Here is a 20,686-nt window from a genome sequence, read left to right as displayed (position 1 = left end):
CTAGGCAATCGCCTATGGGCATTAAGCTTCAGGGCACCAGATTTTGCTAGATAGTTCGGAGAAAAAAAAATAGAGAGACAGTATATAGGGGCGCTAAATTTTCTTTGCCTAGGGGCATCATATACTCTCGGATCTGCCCTGTATGTTTTTAAAATTACACATTCTATATCGACTTCTAAACAGCTTGTAGCATTGTGTAAGACATGGCAAAGACACCCCATATCTATTAAATCGTTATTAAATTTCTTTAATTCTGTAAATTTACTATGATTAATACCAAAATTTATATTAGCATTATTACTGCAAAAACTAACAATGTTCTCGGGATTAAAATTCAGCTCCTTCAACTTTTGAAACAAGCAAAGTGAAATATCCTTTAAAGTTTCTGACTGGCTGTTAAAGAAATTCAAAAGTTTTGTTTGAACTCCTCCACTAGATTTAGAAAAATATCTACACATTAAAGGAAACATTTTAATGTTTCCTTTATTTGATGAATCTGTTGCAATTGAAAATTGCTGATTTTCTCCTAAATTCTCGACAACTGTAGATACACAGTTTTTTGCTAAAACATTTGTTATTATTTTAGATATTTTTGTTCGCGCGCGGATGTCAATTGAGAAGCGATTTTTGAATCAGTAAATAATGTTTTGAATAATGAACTCATGTTATCCCTTGATCGATAACTACGTGCATGTTTCCCTGTGTGATAGAGAAACGTAGTTTCGGCGATAACAGTCTTTTTTTCTTCAGTCGAAACTAATGACGACATCAAGGAAATAAACAATGAATTTAAAGTTGGATTATTAGCTAGTACTTTTCCTTTTTTATGCTTATTACTTAGCATATGCTTTTTAAGGTCATAAACCCCTCCATTTATTATGGAAAAGTTACAATTGCACCACAAACATTTCGCTTTACCAACAGTTCTTCCTTTAATCACCCAGGCGTAAGTTTTCTGCCACTCCTCGTTGAAATAATTCTGATGTTTTATCTTCTTTTCTTTCCCTTGATTTAGCCTCTGTATTTTTTCTTCATCTGTATTTGATGACGATGAAGAGGACATTCTGTGGAAAGGGTTAAAGTAGTATTTATAGAATTTATTGCCTTACGTTAATGTAATGAAATAAAAAAGATCTCAAGTAGTGACCACGGGAGCCCGTACTCCCCCTCGTGTCGGGCCTGTGACAGGTGCCGAGCATTACAAAGTGAGCATAATATAAATAACCTATAACGATCTATATAAGTAGGATACAAAGTTTTTTTTCGAGTCTTTGAGAATGCATTTCAACAAAATATTTACTTGTGGCTAATTTTCTTCTTATATAATCACCTAAACTTGGTATATGATTTGTAGCGTTTGCATTTTGCTTACTTGGTGGTTATATTCACAGTATATGCAATAGTCAATAATGAAGTCAATATTTATTTATTTAGTACAGAAAAATGGATAATTATACCCGAAACACCGAAAATAGATATTTTTCGTACCACATTTAAGATTTTACAAAAGGGGTATTTTATAAATTTAATTCAGTAAATGGGGGTACGTCTGGCCACCCTAGGTACATCCCAAAAAATCGGAAGCCTCTGTATCTACTTTGATTGGAAAGATACGTTTGAATCCTATTTAGGACACGAAGAACCTTTATATAAGGGTTTTTCAACTGAAAATAAGCCAGGCCTGAAGAACATTTCACTATTATATATTCAATTCTCTATTGAATGTTAATCCAACAATAGTCTTCCATTTTTGAATAACTTAATAATCCTAGCCCTACAGGTAGTATTGAATTTTCTGTGTATAGAATCCTAATATTTAATTTTTAATCATATTAACCCTACAGGTAGTATTCAATGTTATGCTTATAGAATCCTAATACTTAATTTTTAATAATCCTGCCCCTACAGGTAGTTGAATTTCCTGTTTATAGAAAACCTTCCTATTCTTAACTTTTTCATGTTGTACTGTCATATTCTGTACACTTCTCTGAGGGTGAATTTGATGATGATGATGATAAAACTTTCCTTTACTGGCAAATAACCTTACACCATCACCTATCACAGAAGATAGGTATTATTAAAAGTATTGTGCACAGAACTTGTGCAATCTGCTTTTCTAATTCTGTTAAATGAATTAAATAAGAAAAAAATTACTGCGGTGACCAATAGTTACAACAAAATTACTATCCAGAAAATTGACATTTATTATCCCTCAGCTAGACTGTAATCAGAGCATCTGAACAAATAGCACGAATTCTTTACAAGTACAGTCTTTATGCCTCTTTCAAACCAGCTCAGAAGCTGTCTTTTTTCCCCATCTACCAAGCAAATTATTGCCTCTCTCCTTGCCAGATGTCTGTCAAGTGCCCTGTTCACATCAGTTTTGTTACTTTGGACAGAACTTCACAATAGAAAAATAAAGTTGCCTTCCCCTTTTTAGACACACTAGTGATATGACTACCTGATGGCTCATTATCCTTTTCCATTATAGAAAACACACACAGGAAGATATTCACATAAACAATCACACCACCACCAATCCAACCAGTATGGCATCTGCAAAACACTTACTACAGAGTCAGGGCTATTTATTTGTAGCCAGTGGTTACAAAATACTGCATGCACTCCATCTCTCCTACAACTAACACACAGGATCACATCAAAAAACCATTCATATCTCTTACATTCAGAATGCATCATAAAGAATAGCTAAAGTTCTGTGCAAATATAATCTCCACACCACTTTCAAACCACTCATTCAGCTGGCTCCTTCATTCTTTCTCATAAGGATCAACTTCAGCACTCATTTTTTTCACATTCCTGTATATAAAGTTCCTTGCACCTATAGTTTATCCTACTCTGGACAGACTGGTAGATCAGTTAACATCCATCTTGAAGAACACAACAATTACATCTGCAATCATCTGTATGGCAAGTCATGACTGGCAGCCCATTCTTTGGATATGCCTTCACATAGGATTAAATAGAAGAGACATTGGTACTACGTAGAAGTCTCTATACGTCTGAAAGATTATTTTTGGAATTGTCATCGACTATGAAGCACTCCTGCCAACCTAAATAAGTATGACTGCATTCATTTGCCAAATGAGAGACAGTCATTTTGTTACTTTCAAATCTGAATTCTAATTAACTTTATGGTTACATGGCTTTTAGAGGGCACTACATTAGTGCATTACTTTATTTTTTTTTTGGTTATACTTTGAATTGATTCTACATTGATCTAGTTGAGTGCTGTGTGCTAGCATTAGTAATTTTTGCTCTAAAGAGGCTGGGCAGAAATCAGGTTAAATATTAATAAGTTCAATAAATTAATTCTTTTTCTATTGGTGTTGTTTATACCCTGAAGCACTGTTATAAAAGATCAACTAGTTTTATTTACATGCTGGTTTGAACTCATTATGGGATTTAATGGAATAAATACAGCACATAGGATAAACATAGGAGTGATTAATCACTCCTATGTTTCATCTCAGTCACTAAGACATCATCATGGAAACAATATTAAAATTGCAAAAACGCACAAAATTTCACAAACACTAAATGGAAAAGATTAGACTGAAAGCCTAAAGTCCTCTGAGGGGATACCTTCTATGGGGTGCCCAATATGCATGCTGTTGGCTAGTCTTAACTGTTTTGGGTGGTAGGCCTAAGAATTAGAATTTCTCAAATCTTGGGAAGTTTAATACAATGATATTTATTATGATTAGGTTGGTTTTTTAATTCTGCTGCTGATTCTAAAAAAAGTCATTTATATTTGTTATGGTGAAATATAGTAGTTTTTTCCATTTTGATTCTGTGCAAAGTATCCAAAGCATGGTCAGCAACCCTTGATGGACCATACTTATGGTGACAGATGTATTTTTTATGTTCTTCTAGGTAGATGTTAGCAGATCTACCAGTTTGACCAAAATAAGATAAGTTTGCTATGTTAGAAGTCTGATATAGAATAGAACGTGATATTCACAATTTGTCTCTTACCATTGCCAATAATATCAGGCTTGATATAGCAAGCATCATTTCTCAAGCTTTGACACCGAGAAGAACTTTCTCTAACAGCCAACTTCTCTCTCTCTCTGTAAATTACACAAAGACAATAGCATAATAATTACTAGAGTTTGACAAGGGTAATTCTACTCTGGTTGACAGTGCCAGTGAATATAATTAGAAGATGAATGTCTTGTTCAGAGACCACACTACTTATAAATGACTAGATTATGATCCCACTAATTTTGAAAAGAAAACATTAAAAAGACTTCTTAAAAATGTCACATCTTGGCCTTCTGAAATGGATAAAAAACTCAAACTGTTTAGTTCCTGCTCCATTCTATACAGATTGCCAAAAATTTATAAACCCAGTAATTAACCCTTTACTTTCCATAGTAGATATTACTGACTTTCCCTCCTTTAAGTTAGCCAAACAATCAGCCAAATCCTTAACCCCATTTACAGGTCGCTACAGGTCTTCTTCCTATATTAAAAATTCCACTCATTTTGAATCTTTAATCCAAACTCTGATTTTAGACAATAACAATATCATGATTTGCTTTTATGTACCCTCCCTTTTTTACCAATATCCCTCTTTCTGAAATTTTAAATTTACTAAAAAATGTTTTCTCCCAAGGTATCATTCATCGTTCTAATTGTACAGTTCATTCTGGCTACTTTATTTAGAAGATGCTATTTATAAACAGACTGAGGGTAAAGCCATGGGCGCCCCTCCCCCTCTAGCTAATTATTATATGGAGCATTTTCAAAAACATGCTCTTGATACTGCTATTCTCAAACCTTCTATCTGGTTAAGATACATTGATGATGTGTTCTCAATTTGGCCTCATGGCTCAGACATGTTAGAATCCTTCCTTCTCCATCTCAACAGACAGCATCTCAGAATCTAATTCACTATATAAAAAGAAAATAATAATAGCCTGCCTTTTCTAGCTACTCCAATTACACGTCTTCTCAATAGCATCCTTTCTTTCTCATAGTAAACTGACAATGCTATCAGTTTACAGAAAACCCACCCATTATACACACACAAACTTTCCCTTCATCCCCCCCCCCCTCAATAATATGGCTCTACAACTCTGTTTCCATCATTCAATCACCAACTGACTCAGTGGTGTATTTAGGTATAGGCCATATAGGCCCGGGTCTAGAGTGGCAAATTTTTAGGGGTGGCGGAAATTTTCGGGCTCTCATTTTTGTAATTATAAAATGTTCCTTATATGCCACATCTACTCACAAGTAGAGAAATATTTTTCTTTTCCTCATTGTAAGTTTAGTCTGCAAGCATATAGGCATGTAATCAGATTCTGCAATAACTATACAGACCGATATATATATATTTATATTACGAATTTACGATTTTAATTTACGAATATAAATAGGCTATGCATGTAAATCAACATGTTCATTAAATATGGGAGGACGGACGGCACTTTCTGCGGGCCTGCGGGCAGGAAATACTTAAATATACCACTGAACTGACTGCAACTGCACCAATGCATCTACTGCCGACCACCACCGGTATTTCCACAGACAATCACAAACATCCATGCCCACGGTGGAATTTGAACCCGCAGCCTTTTGACTGGAGAGCAGATATGCTATGCACTTGGCCAACCAGGTTTAGAATGATCTATTTAGATCAGTCTAAGCTTGGATCACTCTTTCTTTCTTATAATGCATGGCAATATACATGCCTAAAAAGAAGTGTGCTGTGCTGTGCATTATGTGGAAATTTGATGTGAAGCCAACTTTCTCTACGTTCAGGTGTTTTTGTTATGAAGATGTCATGACTAGGATAAAGGTTAGTTTTGGTTAAAATAAACATAAAAAAAAACACTTTCTTGTCAAAATAAACATGATATTTATCTGAATTTCAGACTAGTATCCTCTGAGCAAAAACAATGTCACAAACACAAAAATAGTAACATTCATCAAATACTTTGATGATTGTTATTACTTTACATTAAAACATTTTGTTAAAGCATTTTAAAAGTGTAACAAATGAAAGAGGTAACACATCATATCAAAAGATTCTGGTGAAATGGAAGCGGTCCCGAAACTAGGAAATGTTTTTTCATTGGCAGCTTTAACTTGAGAGTTAAGAAGAAATCTTTTTTTATCAGCTTTATTACCTTAAACTGTGGTCTTTTCATGTTCACTTTGTATTCAGGCAATGCATTCCACTTTATCTATTGCCAATCTCAAGCTAAAAATCTGTTTCCTCTTCCTGGGTTTCACCCTGTTTAACTAAGGAAAATCATTATGTTCAAGTCCTGTATCCCTTCATATTATGAAAAATCTCATGCATTAATCTGGTACAAGCCCCTCACATATATTTTTTTCATCATCCCACTCACAAAAGGCTCTAAACCTATTGAACATTAGTACTTACCCAAGCTGCTTCAGAGATTAAACATGAAACTTCAACAAATGCAACTGCAGCTTCCACCTCAGGTGTTCATCCTTTATCTTACGAAACAACTTGTAACAACTGCAAAAAAATCATGAACGAATCCAAAGCAGACCTTTGTAAGGGACAAACGTAGTAAGCTTGCCTCTTGTCCAGATGGTAATTGGGGTCTTCTGGTCCCTTGCTGTGGGGGTGCAACTTCTGTCCTTCAATGTTTCTCACTTGCTCTCTTACTTCCTAATGGTACAATGGTAACATCTCCTAAAGATAAGGCAGACCTCCTGGCATCAGTTTTTTGCCTTTGATTCCTGTATAGATGACCCAGCAGATCTCCACAGTATGCCTCCTGTGAAATTTTGTTAGAAGAACACCAGAAAAATACTCAGTAGTTTTGATACCAATAAGTCTCCTGGCCCTGATGATATTCCTCCAGTTGTACTAAATGTCTGTGCTCTGGAACTCACACCAATCTTGTATCATATTTTCAAGATGTCATACTCATCTGTTGTCATTGCAGCAGCTTGGAAGCAAGTTCTCATCCAGCCTGTCTCCAAAAAAGAGGGAGAAAAGTCAACCATCCGACCATCACCCTATTGCTCTGACACCAGTACTCCGAAAACAATAGAAAAGTTCATCCAACTGCTTCACTACTTGGGGAGACTCACCAATTACTAAGTGATCATCAATATGGACCCGACCATTCTCGTTCCACAGCAGATCTCCTGTGGAACGAGAATGGTCTCACCCACCTTTGAATTAAGGCCATGGAAAAGTTCAGAGAAACTCAGGTGGTCACCCTTGATATTTCCAAAGCATTGAATCTGCCTTCTTACCATGCTATCATCTTCTGGTATTCCTCCTTCCCTCTCTGAATGGATTGTCTGCTTCCCCTCATACATTGCAGGTCATAGTGGATTGTTTCATTTCATTGGATTTTTCAGTCAGTGCTGGTGTTCCCCAGGGCTCAGTGCTTTCACCTACATTCTTCCTCCTACACATCAGTGATCTTTCTGTCTATGACATCTAATCCTATTCATAGCTTTGCTGTTGACAATGCTCACCATTCCTCTTTTCTCATTTTCTAAACCTTGTAATGGTCAGATAATTAGTGTTTCAAGATCTTCTTTAACCAATGCCTTAAACATTGATCTCCATGCCATTCACAAGTGGGGGTGAGTATAAACTGGTTCAACTTTAATGCCACCAAAATGCAGTCCTGTTTTGTGTGTCCCCTCTCTAACTTTTGATGATATTGACATTCAGAACAAGTTTTCTCTTTGTGTTAACTCTCACATCTGACCTTTCTTGGCATAAGTATATCAGGCCCATAGCCATTTAACCGTTCAATAAAGCTTAGTATTCTTTTTTGTTCCAAACAGTACTTCTCTCTTTCTCCTGCTCAACTCCTGACAATCTACAGAATTCAAATCTGCCTGACCTTAGAATACTGTGTATTCTGAAGGAGGTCTTAGGTGCATCATTGTTTTTAGATGTGAACTATTCGCTCGGTTGGTGACCTCTCCCTCCACTCACTTTTCCATAGACACTTCCTGCATTGTGTGTATTGTATTTGTTGCTTCTACCCATGAAAGGTTGTTCTATCTATCTATATGTTCACTGGACATCCACAGATGCCGTATGGTCACTCCACTGCTCAGTGATGTGCCACGTCAGGCCTTGCCATGTAGTCCTGTTGTTTGCTTTTCTGGAGACTTCATCTCTCTGAAGATTAGTTGCTCCAGACACACACACACCATCCATCCTATTGATGGTCTACCCTTCCTCTTTTTCTAGGAACTTTATCTGCTATTACTGTTCTGAGACGTCCTCTTTCCATCCTTTCAATATGTCCAAAATATTTTAACTTTCTTTTGTCAGTATCCTTAAGGAGCCTTAAAGTTCTACTGATCTTTTCTAACACCCATTCATTTGTATGCCTTTCAGTATATGACATCCTCAACAGCCTACTGTAGCACCACATCTCAAAAGCAGATATCCTTTTCTTATCTGACTTCTTTAGGGTTTTCCAAGTTTCACATCCATAAGTCGCTGTTGAAAAAACAACTGCATCCAAAATCCTCAACTTTGTTCCCATGGAGATAGATCCATCCTTCCAGATTTTAGACAAGTCTCTGACTGTTGTTTTAGCCATTCCTAACTTCCTTCTGATGTCTTCTGAACAGCAATTCTTTACATTAATAATGGATCCCAGGTACTCAAACTTGCTGACTTCCTCAATTCTTTTTCCATTAAGGTAAACTTGTTTCTCAAGAGCTTCCCTGTTTGTATTTCCTTTGAGAACCATAATCTTTGTCTTGCTAGGATTTAGTTGAAGTTCTCTGTTTTTACTGATCTTGTTAATTATGTCAAGATTTTGTTCTAGTTCTTCCATATCATTACAAAGCAGTACTGTATCATCAGCATACCTCAGATTACTGATCAATCTACCTCCTATCCTGAGTCCTGTCTTCAGCTTATCCAATGCTTCATGCATGATGTTTTCCATATATATACTAAACAAGTGAGGAGAAAGTAAGCATCCTTGCCTTACTCCTTTTCCAACCTGAAGCCGATCAGTCATTCCAACACCTGTTCTTACCGTGGCTTCTTGTTCCCTGTACAAGTTGGCTATCAACTAGATAGTGTGTTGAGGAAAACCATTCTTTTCATTACTTCCCACAGTTTCACATGCTGAACACAGTCAAAAGCTTTAGAGTAGTCTAATAAACACATTACTAGAGGAAGTCGAAATTCTTTACATTTTTCTATGATTTGTCTAAGGCAGTGGTTGATATCGACCCCTAGGGGTCGATATAACATTGTTAGGGGTCGATTCTGGCTCATGGGTCAATTGGGGGTCAATAGAAAAATATAAGACATCATTGTACGGGTAATATTTAATTCGGTTAACTTGAATTATCTCTATCCTGAATGACAACACAATTAAGAGTGAATCGTGGGAAGAGCGACATGAATAGGACCTGTAAGATGGAGCAAGGTTATGAAAATAGTTACGGAGGCTAATCAAGTAGGCCAAAATGATGTATTTACCAACAACCGTCTTTTTTGCTTATCCTGTTATAATTACGTAATAGTAAAATAGAGGGGGTTGATAAAAAGTCAAGAAACTCTTGAAGGGGTCGACGGTCAAAGAAGTTTGGCGTACCCTGGTCTAAGGCAAAGGATCTGATCTCTGGTGTCTAAAACCCTTGTTCCTCAGGCATCTCTGCCTTAATCCTATTTAGCACGATCTTTAATAAAATTTTGCTTGCATGAGATACTAAACTAATAGTTCTATAGTTGTTGCATGCTTTCATATCTCCTTATGTAGTGGTATGAAAACAGACTTCTTCCAATCTCCAGGCCATGATCCTGTCTCCCATATCCTTGTAATCAATCTATGAAACACTCTTATACCTCCATCCCCTGTGGCCTTAATTAACTCTGCTGGGATTTCATCTGCACCTGGTGCCTTATTGCTGTTAAGCTGCTTAACTGCTCTTTCAACTTCATGCCTAAGTGGAGGAGGTTCCAAATCAAAATTTTCCTGGTGAAAGGGCTCCTCTGCATTTTCTTTATCCACTCTACTGTACAGTTCCTCACATTATTTTTTTCCATCTGTTTTTGATTTCCATTTCTTCTGTTAGTAATGCTCCATTCCTGTCTTTGATGACATTCAATTTGGGCTTAAAATTTTGCTTTAAGTCACAAACTAAATAAAACATCCTTTTATAATTGAGCCTTCTCATCTGGAGCTCTATCTCTTCACATTTATTAGTATAGAACTTTTCATTGTCCTGCTTGATGGTTCTTCTGACTTCTCTGTGTAAACTCTTATATTCTTCAGTCCCCGTGTCTCTTTGTTTTTCCAACCACCTTCTTTTGATCAGTTCACATGTTGAATCTGATATCCATGGGTCTCTTGGTCTTCTTATTGGGCTGAGATACTTCTTGGCTGTATCCTGTATTATCACCTTGATTCCTTTCCAAAGCATTTCTGGTGAGTTTCTCCTCATTTGTCTCCAGAAAATCATCCAACCGAGTTGATGTTTCTTCTGTGAATCCAGTAGGAATTACTCTAACATCCAATCTAGTGGAATGTGCCTGGCTTGGACGTTTTCTGAGTCTTAGTCTTACTTTGGCTCTTACTAGCTGATGGTCTATACCACAATCTGCTCCAGGACAAGTGTGCACATCAGAGATGCTTGTCTTCCACCGCTGGAGAGCCAGGATGTAATTAGTCTTGACCCATCAATGTTAGATATCCACGTATAGATCCATCGTGGGTGTTTCTGGAAGCAGGTATTAGTAATAACTAATCTGTTAGCATGGGAAAATTTCAAGTCTTTCACCACGGGTGTTGCATTCACCCAGACCAAACATGCCACACTCCGGCTTAACTCTCGTACTCTTTCCCACTTTTGCATTTAAGTCCCATCCCCTAAGATGTAGAGCATGTCTCTCCTTGGTAGGCAGTCCAAAACAGTTTGTAAGTTTTCATAGAATTCTTCACTCTCTTCTTCAGGCCTATCCGTGTGGGATGCATAAACTACCACGATTGATACAGTGGCAGGCTGAGCCTTAAGTCTAATAGAAAGTATCCTATCATTAATGGGGTTATAACCAAGAAGGCTTCTTGCCTGAACTATCTTCAGTGTCACAGCTACCCCATGATGTTTTGAGTAAATAACTAGCTTACCATCTGAGTAAATAACCAGCTTACCATCCTGTCTTTTGAAGTGACCTTCTCCTTTCCATCTGGTCTCTGTAATTCCCAGGATGTCAGTCTTATACCTATCCATCTCTTTACAGACAATCTCAGTGCCGATCTGTAGACCTCGAACATTCCACATGCCAATGTAAAATTCCCTTCTAAGATTAAGCTTATATTTTCTGTGTTGCTCATTCACAATATCATTGATTTTTGATGGAGACTGTAATATACTTCTCGAACAGTTTCCTTAAACGCAGCTCTGATTATTCTGCACGACAACTGATGCAGCATGAAATGCATTATAAGGCACAACCATATTAGCAATTTTGAGTGAAGTCACTGAAAGAAGAAAGTGGAAGGGTTGCAGAAGCCCTTTCCACATGAGAAAAGATGAAATAGCAAAATAGGAAAGATTCACCCCTAGCCCTCGATTACTCTAATAGCACTGGGGAGAAGAAGCAAGAGGAAAAGAAAGAAAGAGAGAAAAGAAAAAGAGGAGGGACCAGTCTACAGATAATATAACAGTTGTATATTACGTGAAGTAAGGCATGGTCCAGCATCAGGTACCTCGGGTTTGCCATGTCCGTACTCACTAAAGTGAGCCCTTGAGGTATGAAAGGTTATTTGCAAACCTATAATACCTTTTGTACTCTGGGTAGGCTAAGAATTTTTTTTTTTTCTATTTTATCAGTTATATATATATATATATATATTTTTTTTTTTTGTATCTTTAATTTATTATTATCATTATTATTATTATGTGACACCTCTAGGGAGTCCAAAGACTCATCGAGGGAGAGTGTGCCAACAGCATCGAACGATTGAACTCCATCCAACCACTAACCACACTCAAACTTGCTTAACTTTTTGTGTGAGCTATTTCCTATATAATCTGGAAACCCTGTTCCAGAGACAAAACATGGAACTTTTTTCAAGCCACTTCAGGCCTCCAATAAGTGGGTTGGTGGTCTCACACCTGGGGAAGATGAAATTTATCTCCCACCTAAAGACAGTCACAAACATCTATGCCTCCATGGCGGGATTCGAACCTGCAGCCTGTTGGTTGGAGAGCAGGTATGCTAACAACTTGTCCAATCAGGTGGTCATTCCATGGGCACTGGAAATGCTTATACACAGGGCCCCGAAATCCATTCACCACAGGTGAGTTATCAGACCAATGAATTTTCAGCTGCCTTCTAAATGCATTCAAAATGCATTATTTTCTTCACATAATTTACACTTTTTTCATTTTAAAATGGCCTGGTTGGCCCAGTGGATAGCGTATTTGCTCTCCAGCCAAAAGGCTGCGATTCAAATCCCACCATTGGCATGGATGTTTGTGATTGTCTATGAAAACACTAGCAGTGGTGGTTGGTGTTGGTATAGATGATGAAGGTGGTTGCAGTTGGTGGAGTGATGGAGACGGAGTGTTGTAGAGTAGGTGCTCTCCCTTGATGAGTCTCTGGATTCCCTGGAGGTGTTATGCAACAATAATAATAATAATAAATATACTTATTTACTGTGTAAATAAGTTGCCAGTGAATTTATTAAAGAAGTTTTATTTCCATTCAGGAGATAGTATCTTATATAATTGTAAAGGAATTAACTTATTAAATTAATTTAGGCTATTATTATTAATTAATCACTAAAATGACATTCCACTATTGCTGATGTTATTAACACGTTCATTGCCAATCATGCGATATCACGTGATGCGAGTTCTCACCTGACAGCCGATCACGCGTTATCGCGTAGACATCGCTAACTAAATAAAAAAATAATAATTTGGCCACCACACGAAATTCCAATTTTCAGCTTGGCAATGAAAGTGTTAAACAAGAATTAGTTATGGAAATCATAGACTCCAGTAGAGTGAATCTTCTCCTAGATGCTTCTACAGATATTTCAAATGAGGAAGAACTTGTCCATATGAGATACATAGATAAAAATCAGAAACTGAAAGATACATTTATTTCTGTAATTCCATTGCAAAACTCAGTAGCTGCAAGATACATTGATACATAAAGAGAGTGAAATGAATATGTCATTCTTATGGAAGAATTAGTAATTGGTTAATAGGCATTGAAACAGATTGACAAGTAACATACTGGAAAAAATAATAATGGACTCTGGGCAAAATTATAGAAAGATGTGCCAGATCTGATATCAACACACTATATGGTGCATAACTGAACCTGGCTGTTTTAAATTCTATTAAAGATGTTCTCTTGTTGTTGAAATTGAAACAGCAATAACAATACCTTTTACCAGAATTCACTAAAAAGATGAAAGAATAGAGATAAGTAACAGGCATGTTACTTATCCCTAACGTAAGCAAACTTTGTTTGCTTACACTTGGATAAAGGATGAAACAAGAATATAATTTCTTGGCATCGTTAATTTATAGAATCAAAATAAAGCTCATATTTACCTGACTAAAGATCCAGAAGATTTTGGTGAAGAAAAAATTATGATTTTAGGTAAATATTTCAGCAAATATTTTAATGATAATGAAGAAACAGTTTCAGTAAATTTGATGAAAGAGTAGTAATGAATTCAAAGTTGTGAGGAAACATTTGAACAAGAACAATGAGCAATAAGAACAGATTTCCATTTCTTTCAAAATTGGTTGAAATTGTAATCATTATACCAGCTAGTACACCATCATGTGAATAAGGTTTTAGTCAATTGAATGTAATAAAAGGGAAGTTGAGATCATCGACATATCCCTTATCCTGAATGATTTATTGATGACACATATGAATGGCCCCTCTCTGGACTTTATTCAAGAAAAGGTACACTAGAGGACATACGTAAATGAAAAGTAAGTGTTAGTGGTGTACATTTTAAACCCACATCAAAAGGAAAGAATATAATTACATATAATGTATAGTAAGAATTAAATAATGTATTACTTTATTTTGTGATCATAATATTTCGTTCTTTAAAACATCACTTATAATCATATTTATATAAAGGAGACGGATACCTACAATGAATAAAACTGTTTTGTGGCTAGCAGCAGATTTGTTGTATTTCTAGATCCCTGCCTATACCCATACTATTTTCAACTTAACTGCCTTACCATCCCTCCAATTTAATTACATATGAACACAAGAAACTGCTAGCCACATGCAGTTCAACTCTTACTCATCAAACCAAATTCTCATTCTCTGTACTCATACTCCTGCTCTTTGGAACAGTGTATCTGGTAATGTTTTCCCAATGATTATAATCCTCAGGTCTTCAAGAAACTGTCTTGTCATATTATTATTTTAGGTATTTACATAGAGTCTTGAGACTCATTATGGGAGATCCTAACTGTTATTTATACATAACCTATCACACCTCTCTTTAAACTCATTCACTGTCAGGGAACTCATAACTAATTCTGGCAATCCATTTCACTCATTCACCACACTCCATGCAAATAACCCAGTCCGCACACCCTTACTGATGACGCCACATATTGCACTCTTACACAACTTCCACGGATGACCCCCTAGTTCTTTGACTATTTGTCATATATTGAAAAATTTCCTTTGCATTAAGTTTATAAAACCCCTTTAATATCTTAAAAGTTTCTATCATGTCCTCTCTTTTCTGCCTATCAACTAAACTTTGTAATCCACATACCTTCAACCTATCCTCGTAGGGAACATCCACAGACCTATCTCTAGCTTAGTCTGTGGAATGTTCAGAAGGCAGCAGAGAGAACTCATCTCTGAATTCTCTCTGCTGCCTTCTGATCCCTTGAGAAACCCAGGTGACCAAATCTGTGTACATTAATCAAAATGTGTTCGAATCATAGTCTTATAAAGGAAGTCAGTAACTTCCCTTTCTTTACTTGTTAGCATGTTTGTCAACATCCAAGTAATTCCTTTGAGCTATTTTACCAACATTTGCAATATGCTCAGAATTGCAACTCTCTGTTCCACCATTATCCCACAACTCCCTTAGCCTCATCAATTTCCTGCAACCCAGTACTATCAATATGATGTACCGTATGTAACCTTTTCAACAGGTTATACTGTCTGCTATAACATTAAATTAACAATCATTAACCTTTACTTCATTATTTAAATCATCCTGCATGAAATCTACATCACCTTTATCAATTATTCTCCCAAGTTTTGCATAACAAGCAAACAACTAAATATCCCTCCTTCCCCACTTAAATCTTTTCCTATATCATTGATACACAAATTAAAGAGTAGTGACCCTAATACAAAACCACGAGGTACTCCACTAGTCACCCTCATTCTCCTAGATTCCACTTCGCCACATACTACACTACCATCTGCCTATCAGCCAATCTGTCCAAGCAATTTTTTTTTTTATCCAATTCCACTGTCACTTTATTATAAAACATGAATAAATTACTAAGGCAGGACATACCCTTTACAAAGCTATGCTGTCTTCTACTATAGAGCATTACATCCCTATCCACCCAGTGTTGGATTTTAACTTTAACCAACTTTTCCAATATTATAACAATCACCCCTGATATATTAATGAGGTACTCCATTGATATACAATGAGGCACTCCTATAGGGTCACTACATATGTTAGATTCGAAATTTGAGTTGGTTAGGATGAGGCAAGAAATGAAATGGATGCGGAATGAAGTTAAAAAAATTTGGGAAATGTATGGAAGAGTGAAAATGATTAAAACAAATCATGTCGGTATTAAAAGAGGTAACAAAAGACTCGCGTGTGGTGTTGTATGGTGACTCAATTATTAAAGGTGTGCTGGATAAAAGGATGCACAAGGTATGTTTTCCTGGCGGTAGAATGAGTAGAGTGATTGAGGCATTGGATATGAGAAGGAAGCAACCAAAAGAGTTGGTAGTTTTAATAGGTACGTGAATGACTTGACTGAGAACAAAGAGCATATCAGATTGGATATTGGCAGGTTGCTTAGATGGATAAAAGAGAATAGTGTAATAGGAAAGGTAGTAAGCATATTGCCTAGGTATGACAGTGGTGAGATGAGTCAGAGAGCAAGGATTATGAATGATATGTTAGCTGAAATGTGTGAGGAGAAAGGAGTGCAGTTTGTTAATGTGTGGAATGAGTTTGAAGGACGAAGTGAACTATATAAGTGTGATGGACTGCATCACTTTTATATAGAGTGATGCATTTTAGTGGTTTTGGTGTGAGTTGCTTGGAGAGACTGCTGCTGGAAGGTAGAGAAGTGAGTACAGAGAATGAAGCTGATCAAATGGGAAGCAATGTGGAAGAGCAGGAGAGTAAGACAGGAGAGATTGAAGAGGTAGTTATGAATGAGAAGTGAGTGGCATGAGTATAGAGAATGAGAGAATGGGTATGCAAGAAGGACAGGGAAACGGGGAGGAGAGGTTCAGGGTGGACAGGGGAAACACAGTTTGAGGAAGGTGGATGCTCCAAGAAGATGTGAATGCATGTGTAGACAGGAAAGGAATGGGATGACCTGGGATCAAGAGGAAACAGTTGGTCTTGAAGAGGGTTCTAAAATGAATAAGCATAAAGCGAAATAACTCCAGTTGAGCATGGTGAAATCACATCAAATGAGTGGTATAATCAGTGGAACTAGTTGTAGATCCAGGAATGAGCTGTTGTGTTTGTGTACAAATGCTAGAAGTATAAGAAACAAGGCAGATGAAGTGGTTGCATTAATTGAGTCTGTTCACCCAAAAATTGTTGAAATAAGTGAGACATTGTTAGATGAGGACGACATCCTGACAGGAATAGAAATGGAAGGGTATGATGTGTTTTGTGAGGATAGAAAGGGAGGAGGAGTGCTACTGATGATAGAGAAAGAGTTATGTCCATACAAAGTAGAGATGCAAGAGGGAAATAGTGCCAGTGGTTTTGAGGCAGTATGGTGTGAGATAGGTGAATAGAATGAAATACTTGGTTGGCTGTTGTTATTGTTATAGACCTGGTAATGTGGATAATAATGACTATGGAATGTATAATCAAATTAGCCAGGTGATCATTATAGGTGATTTTAATTATGCCAATATAGACTGGAATGATGAGATAGCAACTGGAAGTAAAGAAAATGAGTTTCTTGATTTTTTGTGGGACAACTACCTCAGACCCTCCAACCTCGTGTGCCCTCTGTCTGAGGGCACACGAGGATGGAGGGTCTTGGATTTGATCTTATCATCAGAGGATGCAATTATAAATGAGGTGTCCAATCACCTACCAGTTGTGAAAGTGACCATGGAGTGATTACCTGGGTGGTTGTCAGCAGTGTTAGGACCTCAGTGAGAAAGGGGTATATGTGGAGCTACAAGGGGATTGATTATGAAGAGCTCAGGAGACAGCTTGCAGGTGTAGCATGGAATGAAGAGTTAGCTGGAAAAGAGATGAATGCAGCTTGGGAGATTTTTAAGTAATGCATTGTAATGCCTTGTCTAGATGCATTACAAGGGTCAGAAGGTTAAATAGGGTAAGTGTGAAATGGATGAATAAAGGGATTAAGCATGCAATACAGAGAAAAAGGGCATAATGGAGGCAGCATAAGAGAAGTGGTAATAACCAATTCCATGAGGATTACAAAGACCATGCTAGGTGGGTGACTTGGTTGGTAAGGGTAGCAAGTGACGTATGAGCAGCACTTAGCTAATGAAGCCAAAAAGAATCCTAAGGAGTTCTTTCGAAATGTAGCCGGCAAAAAAAAGAATGATTATGGAAAGATGACATTGATTGAAGAAAATGGTATAAAGCTGTTATGGAAGATATAGTGGAGATACTTAATGAGCAGTTCACAAAGATCTTTCAATCTTGTGAATGTGACTTCATGGAGAGATTGAGAGCAGTTGATGATGGGGAGGAGAGATTGATGTAAGTGAGAAAGAGATGTATGGGAAATTGAGCACATTAGATGTTAATAAGGTGTGGGACTTGATAATATATCACCACATATTCTGAAGGAATATGCCAGGGAGTTGGCGCTTGCCTTGACATTTTTTTAATACGAGTCATGCACTGGGTCAGGTTCCTAAGGAGTGGAAGGAGGGCAAGATTGTGCCCCTTGATAAAACTCAAGCATCAAATTATAGGCCTATCTGTGTGTCAGGGGTTGTGGTTAAGTTGTTGGAGAAGCTTGTGAAAGCTGGGATCCAGAATTGGTTGGCAACAATGGTATTATCTTTGATGGACTGCATGAATTTGCTAAAGGTAGGTCATGTATTACTAATCTACTTACTTATTACAATAAGGTGACTGCTTCCTTGGACAGAGGAGAGGGACACAGTAACACAATTAGATTTTGCAAATGCTTTTGATAGATTACTTGTGATTAGTTGATAGTCAAACTAGAGCGGATGGGGTTGGATATTAGATTAGTGCATTGGATTGGAGACTGGATATCTAGTAGGTATTAGCAAGTTGTATATGGAGGAGGCCATATCCAGGACATTACTGTTCAACTTGTATATTAATGATATTGACGAAGATTTGGATGGAGATATTCAGTTGTTTGCAGATGATGCAAAGTTGGGACGAACCATGAAGAGTAGGGAAGATGTTGTGGCCTTACAAGAAGACTTAATAAATTGAGTGATTGGGCACAGGAACGGGGAATGCGAGTTCAATGTTGCAAAATGTAAGGTTTTAAAATTTGGGAAACAAAGATAGGATGCAGAACATATGCTTGGTGAGGATATATTGTTGGAGGTGGAGGAAATAAGAGATCTTGTGGTGATAGTGGATAAGTATATGAAATTTAGGGGACACATTGCCAAAATTGAGGATAACACAAAGAAATCTGGGAATGATGCAGAGGACACTGACTTGTTGAAGTCTTGTTTCATTGTATAAGGCTTTGATTAGGCCACACATGGTTAGGCCATACCATGCCCAGATTTGGTCACCTGGTTTTCAAAAGGATGAAGAGATGTTGGAAAGGATCCAGAGGACTGACTAAGGTAGTTTCTGACTTCTAGAATGTCACATATGAGGAAAGATTGAGAGGATGCAGTTTACAGAGTCTGGTGGATAGTAGGAAGAAGGGAGATATGATAGAGGCCTACATGTTAGTAAGAGTTGTTATAGGATCAATGTCGGAGAGGTTCTACAGTAAACAGTGGGTGATCAGGGGAGAACCAGAGGTCATCCCTGGAAACTGTATAAAAGAGGGTGTGTGCAGGGGAGTGAGAAGCAGGTATTTTGCTTGCAGAGTTGTGAATGATTGGAATGCCTTGCCTGAAAGTGTGGTGTTTGCAGAGAATTTGAGTGTGTTTAAAGCGCGGTATAATGAGCTGTGTGTGTGTATGACAAATGGACCTCCTGAATGAGTCTTTGATTCCATGGGGTCTTAGGCAGTAGTAATAATAATAATAATAATAACAACCACACCTGATATATTAATGGGTCTGTAGTTTGCTAGCTTTGTCTTGGAGTGAGCCACCTTTATGTAATAGAACTATTTTACTCTCTTTGCACTCCCTGTAACTCTGCAGTGCCAGTTCTCTTGCACATTCATGTAGTACATGGGTTGACATGCCATGTAGTCGTACTACTGTATTCACATTGACATTTTGCAATATGCTGAAGACCTCTTGTTCTACATCATAATTTTTTTTTTTTAACATAAATGGCGCCTATTAGGACTTTAGTCTTGTGTTGCACGCTGCAATTGCTTACACTAGCCCCACTGTTACACTGTATTGTTGTTGTCTCGCATTTGTAACAAACTTTGTTTGGGTGCTCTGAAGATGCTGGATATAATACCAGCGAAATATTAGCTTTTAAGTTAAGAAATATTTATTTTCTTATCAATCTGTGTTCGCATCAATACCATTTAAATCCTAATTCAACATACATCTACATCAGTTTTGATATGCCTTTCTGTCACATCAGCAACAGTAAAATCTCCACACATATGATACACCTTTGCAAAATGATCACTCAGCAACTCGGCTATTTCTTTTGATTCTGTCACCTTCCTACCAAACATTGTTTAAAGTCATCCTACCATAGTAATTTTTCCACGTACCCCCCCTAACGACCTTTTGCGTACCCTCGGAGGGGGGGTACGCATACCACATTTCGAGAAACACTGCTCTATAGAATACCTTCTCCTTATTTCCAGTTTCTCGCACTTTCCTCATTCACTTTTTCTTTCATTCTCTTGCTTCCTGTACCATACACACAGTCATCGCCAGATTAGATTGCACCCTGAGGCAAACAATTAAATATCGCTCCTGATGGATTATAAGACAAAAATATAAGAACGTCTCCAATTGCCATTTTGTTTTTATTACAAGAGAACATTAATGCAAAACAATTACATAATAATATCAATTAAATGTTTGCTCTATGGGGGATATCGCACAATAAAATTGTTTATAAGCTCTTCTAAATTAAAATTATAAGCTATGTCTGCCTCTGTCAATATAGTTGCTAGCCTAACCAATATTTCTTCGGTCATTGCTGTTTGCAAATAATTTTTAATCAGTTTAAGCTTGGAAAAACTTCTTTCCGCACTTGCTATGCTAACAGAATTTGTCAGCATACTGATGGTGCCTACTGCAATATGG

General features: G+C 37.2%; 1 protein-coding gene across 3 annotated transcripts in view; it reads left to right on the top strand.

Moving 5' to 3' along the window:
- The first annotated feature begins 736 nt into the window (after positions 1 to 736).
- The window catches only part of Sfxn2 (sideroflexin 2), a 401,343-nt gene continuing 381,393 nt past the window's right edge, over positions 737 to 20,686 (top strand). The window contains exon 1 of one of the 3 annotated variants that reach the window (XM_090392729.1): positions 737 to 946. The gene's annotated coding sequence lies outside the window, so the exon portion shown is untranslated. The other 2 variants (XM_090392730.1, XM_090392732.1) reach the window with 2 other exon arrangements.

Source organism: Typopeltis vanoorti, chromosome 5 (genome assembly GCF_054136105.1).
Source record: "Typopeltis vanoorti isolate ZY-2024b chromosome 5, IOZ_Tvanoo_1.0, whole genome shotgun sequence".
NCBI lineage: Eukaryota > Metazoa > Arthropoda > Arachnida > Uropygi > Thelyphonidae > Typopeltis > Typopeltis vanoorti.
Note: the sequence above shows the minus strand (reverse complement) of the source record. Positions and strands in the feature narration are given on the sequence as shown.